Consider the following 6,695-nt stretch of genomic DNA (forward strand, 5'->3'; position numbering starts at 1 on the left):
GATTCACGCACATGCCAAGGCAAAGATATATCCTAAGGAAAACTGTACACCACATAGAATATATTCCCAGATGAACTTTACTTGATTTATTGTGAATAAGATAATTAAACTGATAAACTTATCACCCATTTACTATTACAGGGGCATAAGGGCCTCAATAAACTCATGCAGTAACGATTTATTCCAAACTGTCATACACTGAGGGTTTAGGATCATCTACTAGAGGTCCTTTGCGTAAATTTTCTTTAACCCATTCAATCACTGTACCAGAAATACTTGAGATAGAATGTTCATATTTTGGGATTAGTTTCTTACAGATAATTAGGTGAATTTTTTGAAAAGAAAAAATATTATCCATTATGGGGGCGCGGGGAGCCTCCCTCAAACACGTGTCTAAACGGACACTGAATTTCAATTCTATACATTAATTCATTACAAATTCTTTTGATTTAGAAAGGGTAACTATCCAAGAAAGCAAATTGGTAGTCAGAATTCAAATCAGGAAAGAGGATGAAGGCAAATTTTAACAAATTCGACGCGATGTCGAATTTTCCGTCCGCCATTTTGAGCAAAATTTTTGCATGACTTCACGCGAAGCGAGAAAAGAACAACAACATGTATTCCCATCTCTGTCGGGCTATCTTTTCAAGTAATTGAAGGACAAAAGTAACTGATAACCCAAGAAGCAATTTTTTCTTAATATAGTCTTGTAGGATTCCTTAAGTAAGAAACTATAGAACCAAAAATCTTTTTATTTGCTTATAATGCTCTTGGTTCCATCACTGAGATTACTATAAGTACAGTGGCGCACTCTTAAGGATCTTAAAAGCTTCTGTAGGAATTTCAAAAGAAAATTCTCACTTTAAGTCTTTTAAAAGTGCACTAAAAGACTTGTTTAATACTTGGTTCTATAAGGCAGCTATTTTGCTTCTTGGGAATCCAGTCTTGACACAAATTCGAATATTAATTTCCCTGGAATAAATCATCTAAAATTACTCAATTTGCGTATGATGTATAATACCATGGTAAGGAATGGGTTAGATAAAAAAGCCAAATTTTACAGTCTAATAGCCTTGACAGACTTGAGGATTAGCCGAGAGACGACTCAGCGTAATTACATTCGAAATAATGGTTAAACCACATGTCTATAATTTTCCACTAAGCCGCCTCTCGGCTTAAGTCGTAAGTGTGTCAAGGGCATAGGAATTCTTGGGGATCAGCCTGAGCCTATTTAGGACCCTAGGTTTTCTTTTACGAAGATTTTGAGGTACCGTAGATGCAGGTGACTACTCTCTCCTATTTGTAAGCTTTTATTTACTCCTAGAACTTAAGGATTGGTCTTTACTGATCCGATCTACCATGTCTGATCGGTGGGAACTGTAGAAGATTTTCCGCCACAAAACGTAGGCAACCCTGCCTATTGCAATCTCAAGGTTGGCTCCCTGACCTGCTTCAGAGTGAGTGATACCCTGGCGCCATGTGTGGTGGAGTCAATGTGTCATTGGAAGGCTTAAAGTGCGGATGCTGAGCCTGAGATTCCCAAAAAGAAGGACATCACCTGTTGAGTGTAAGTGTCTGTAGTCAGGAAGGGCTACAGTACGAGGATAAAAATTTTTGGCTTTAACTTTTAGGGTTAGTTGCCACCTGGCGCCAAGTTAGTAATCATATTTGAATGGCTTTGGGGCTTCTCGTGTGCAAGTAATATCATCGCTCTTCCGCACATCACTCTTTTCTGATGACCTATCCATCGTCACAAGTCCACGTCCGCCGTTTTGAGAAATATAGTTCATATCGCCAAGACAAGGTCTCCTATTCTGTCAGTCTCTAGCCGAAAATTTCGACTGGAGTCCAGGGGTCATCGCGTAGAGGTGGAGGTAGAGAATGGGACCCTATTAAAATGCCTGTAAAGTCCCTTTAAAGCCTGGATCTATAAGAGTTCAATAATAGCTGCACGAGGGAAGTGCCAGAAGTCCCTGACATTAGGTATAGATGGCGCTTGTAGGTTGGGACCAGTAATTTTTTTCCAATGTACCAACAAAGATTAAGTTTCAGGTTTGGCGGTAATGCGCTGCTTAGTTCTTTTTTGGCAGCTGGTAAAAATGGATGCTCAGAAAAAAATTGAACATTGAAAAATTGAGCCATCATTACGTGTTCCAGTACCTGTTTTTGAAATGTCTTAAGACACCCAAAGCTGACCTGGATTCTACTTTAGGGAAGTCTGCTCCTTAGATTTCCACTGTAAAATTTTGGGTAGCAGACTGCAAGCGTGGTCGAATGAGCTTGAATGATTGTCAACCCACTGGTCGCCCTAAAGAGGTGTCCTCACCGGAAAATGTGACGAAAATCGAAAAAATGATATTGAGTGATCGTCGATTGAAAATGCATGAGCTTGCTGACAGGCCTTTCAAAAAGTGCCGTACATCGCAGATTGACAGAAAATTTGAACATGAAAAAGCTTTGTGCAAGCTAGGTGCCGCGTTTGATCACACCGGAGCAAAAACACTTCCCTTGTTGCGATGGCCAAAATCAAGGAATTGAAGCTCGAACTGCTTTCCCACGCTCTCTACTCTCCAGATTTGGCCCCATCGAACTATTTCCTGTTTCCAAACATGAAAAAATGGCTGGGTGGTCAAAGATTTTCCAACAATACTGAGTTCACTGAGGTCGAGCTTGCAGTTGACGCCTATTTCGGCGACCTGGACGGAACCTACTACAAGATGGGTATAGAGGCTATCCAACATCGCTGAGAAAAGTGTATCGACCTACAAGGACACTATGTTGGGAAATTAAAACGTAAAGTTCGAAATATTTTTTGTTTTCCTTCTGAGACCCAGGGACTTCTCGGACTGCCCTCGTAGAATATCCAAAAAGCTCTTAACACAAGGGGTTCTAGAATTATGCACATTTTCAGAATCGAAAAAATCCACGCGAAATGGCTTTGTGTATCCAGAAAACTTGCGTACATGTAGGAGATTCTTTTAAATGAAATACAGAAACGCCCTAATATATGCAAAACATATGATTTTCGAATTTACTGAGTAAAAAATTGCATACATTTAAGGGGTAGTTCAAAAATTCATTAACAAATTAGCTTCCTATGGTATAGGCAAAATGTATAATTGTGTGTGCATAATACCGGCAGGTAAATGATCCCGAGGTGCATATTCCCAGAACCCTTTATAGTACGCAAATTCACTGATTTTGTGTCAGTAATTCCGTGAATTTGTTAACTTTTTAAATGTTGTAGGATCACAGAAGATCCAAATTCTTTTTTCTATGACCATCTAAATCAGGGGTGAGCAAAAACCGTTTGAAACCGAATAAACGTCAAAATAAGTTTGTACAGCAGCGTTTTGACTTTGACGTACAAATTTCATTTGACGTTTGTTCGGTTTCAAACAGTTCTTGCTCTCACCTCTGATCCAAATTTATGTTTTAGTCCCTCGTCTTTAAAGGGTTAACCTCGAAGTTGTTAATCTTGAGACCGCTCATAATTATTGTTGGGTGTGTAATCAATGATTAGGAGTAATTTTGTATCTGCTACACCGCATCCACATGAATATTCCTCCCTTGTTTAGTGAACACATCTTTTCCCAAAGAATAAAAAGAGGAGAAAGAGTATCACGGAGGCCACTGGATTTTTGACCGAATCCCAGTTGTAGGGTCGCGATGGTGCACTGGTGAGTCTTGGCGGGAGATCTTCGTGCGGATGACGCTGGTGAAGGTGGCGAATTATGGGATTGATGCTGAGTTTCATAATTCTGACTTCTTTTTTTTTACTTTCTCCACTAACTTCTTCGATCGCTGAATTTATGATGCGGAATATCGTTAACAGATTTCTACAGAGTTCAATGTGGGACAATTCGATTGGGAGAGAAAGATGACAATCACGATTGACAAACATTTTGTTGTCTTACCGAATATTCATGCGCCAAATACTGTTCAGCATTTTATTGCAACGATAGCAATATTTGATGGTGCTGTCTTTTCTCTCAATTCACATTTAATTGCTTGACAAAAAAAATTAATGCAGCATACAATAAGAGACTTATTAAATCTGTTTCTCTTTTTTGTCACTCTGTTTTTTTTGTCTGTGATGACGTGAATATCTCACCCAGAAGAATAGACAAAAAATAAGATTCCCCAACAATCAGCAAAATTCCTCTCACCTGCCACCTCCAAGTATCTAAACATGTATTTTTTTTGCTCTTGACTCAATTATATCAAACTCTTTTCCGTATATCTCAGCACCGTCTTCACCAATGTTGCCTCTTTCTTTGGCATGAGAAGCCAATTGAAAGTGAATTCGATATACTTCTTTGTTGTGCAATCCTCAAGCGTCAACTGAATGTGGAGATGTGAAAGAGGATCATGATACAAGACACTATCTTGCAGAGAAATTACCTGATAAATACCAGCCGAATGAATCCAGTTTTAATGCATCATCGTCCATTAGCACACCAAAAGAATTCACATAACAAATAGTCGAATTTATGAAGATCTCTACTGATCCTAGCCAATAAATTCGGATGCAATTCCCATTAAACTATGTTTCATAAGGTGATTACAGTAGCTATGAAAAGTATTGGAACGCGGGGTGTTTGTATTTTTTTTTTAAATTTCTTATTGGTTCTAAAAGATTAAGGGAAAGTGTGGCTACATTGATTAAAATTGCTTTTTGGTTCTAAAAGATTAAGTGAAAGTGGGACTACATTGATATATTACGATTTCTTTGCATATTTCTAAAGAAAACTTGGCATTAAAGCATTATAGTTTATCGTTGTAAAATAATTGTAGAACTAAACAAGATAATTGTAAGGCACAGCTTTCTTTAGATATAAACGAAAAACTCGTATATCAATCTGGTCCGACAGCTGAGAATAGTCCCACGTCCCTCTATGCAGATTAAGAATATTTAATATGACAGAATTGTAAATTCTTGATAGAATAAATCATAAGTGTGCAAGAACCGTTTGAAACCGAACAAACGTCAAATGAAACTTGTGCGTCAATGGTCAAAACGCTATCTAAACAAACTTATTTTGACGTTTATTCGGTTTCAAACGATTCTTGCACACCCCTGGAATAAATAATAGTTTGAAAACAATTTCATTAGTATCTTATTCAATTAGAACGATTTTTATGATTGGAAATGAAAAATTAAGAACAGTTGTCAGCGCAATCTGTGAGACAAACATTGCTCTCGTGCGAAAAAAGGTTAGTAGGGCAGTTTAGTAGAAGGGAACCGGAATTCGCCGAGAAATGGAATCATTCTTAGAAAAACGGCAACTTTTTCCAAGGCTTTCGGCACGGTCTCCAAGCCTCAGTCGTCGAACCGATAAGGAATATCCAGAGTTTTCTCTCTCAATCTGTCCAGGAGTTTACAAGGCATAACAGAGGATGAAGGGGCACTTTCCAACAATAAACAAGTGTTAATCACTTTTTTCTAAAGACAATAATAAATTCAAACTTTGACTCCGCTTCGAAACAAATTACGGTTTCCTTCTACTATATTTCCCTAACGTCGGTTCTTTGTACAATGTTAACAGGGCAGTGGGTTTCATGGCTGATTGTTCATTTTAAACTAATTTCTATGAGCTTTCTAAATTAATCGATTTTTCAATTCAAAGTCGAATTCGAAATCGAATTTCAAAATTCTAATTTTTTTCTATTATGCCTCCGGGACACCTTTTAGATCGGTAAAATTTCATGAAGTCAACATTCGGGTCCTTTTTTTCCTCAAAGGATTTGAATAAGTATCTCCCACTTTTTTGGTTTCCAAATTGGACTGAACTAAATTTAATTTGGTATGATATTCAAAAGAAGTAAAATAGTAAGAAAAGTAGGATAGACATATGTAAAACTTTTAAGAAAGAAAAGGATGTGAATTTTGACTTGATCAAATTTTCTGATCTAAAAGGTGTGCCGGATTTATTAGGATTTAAATCTTTTTGAAGATAATGAAAGTTGATTTTGGTCTTATTTTTCTATTTGGCTGAATTTTTGTCTAAAATATTGGGAATTGAAAAATTGGGAACAGCACTCAGCGCAATCTGTGAGAGCGCAAGCAGCTCTCTCAAATTATCCATTGTTAAATTCGAAATCGAATTTCGAAAACCTCAGTTATTTTATTTGGATTTTACTCTTTTCGAAGTTAATGATTTCTGGATGGCTTCATTCGCCATATTATCATCTCACTAATGAACTACTTGAACTATTTGGAAATTTCTAGTTCTACACATTGGAGCAATTTTCCTGAAAATTGGTCTTTGGAAAAAAATGTCTGAACTATTATGAAAGAAATGTCGAAATTGTCTGTAAGAGCCTTAAGGAAACACTACAAACTTAAGCAGTTTGTAAAATTTGGTAATGACAGAAATTTAGTAGGGGAGAGCCTGCTTGTTTGAGACACGGTGGATTATTCTTTGATTAATTAAATAAATGTGACATAAAAATTAATCGACTTTTTTATGAAAGTCTATGCTAGTTACTAGTCTTTTTGGAAATATTGCCTTAAAATCATAAAAAAGTGTCTTAGACATGCCGGCTCTCCCATAATTAATATTTAAAAAAAATCCAATTAGTTTTGGGAATGCTTGTAGACTTTTCGCAATTACCTGTGAAAAAAATGCTTTATTCACAGTTGGAGTTTAAAAAATTCGAACTTCAGTTTCGAAAGCCAAAGGAAAGACATT

Source organism: Phlebotomus papatasi, chromosome 2, assembly GCF_024763615.1.
Source record: "Phlebotomus papatasi isolate M1 chromosome 2, Ppap_2.1, whole genome shotgun sequence".
NCBI lineage: Eukaryota > Metazoa > Arthropoda > Insecta > Diptera > Psychodidae > Phlebotomus > Phlebotomus papatasi.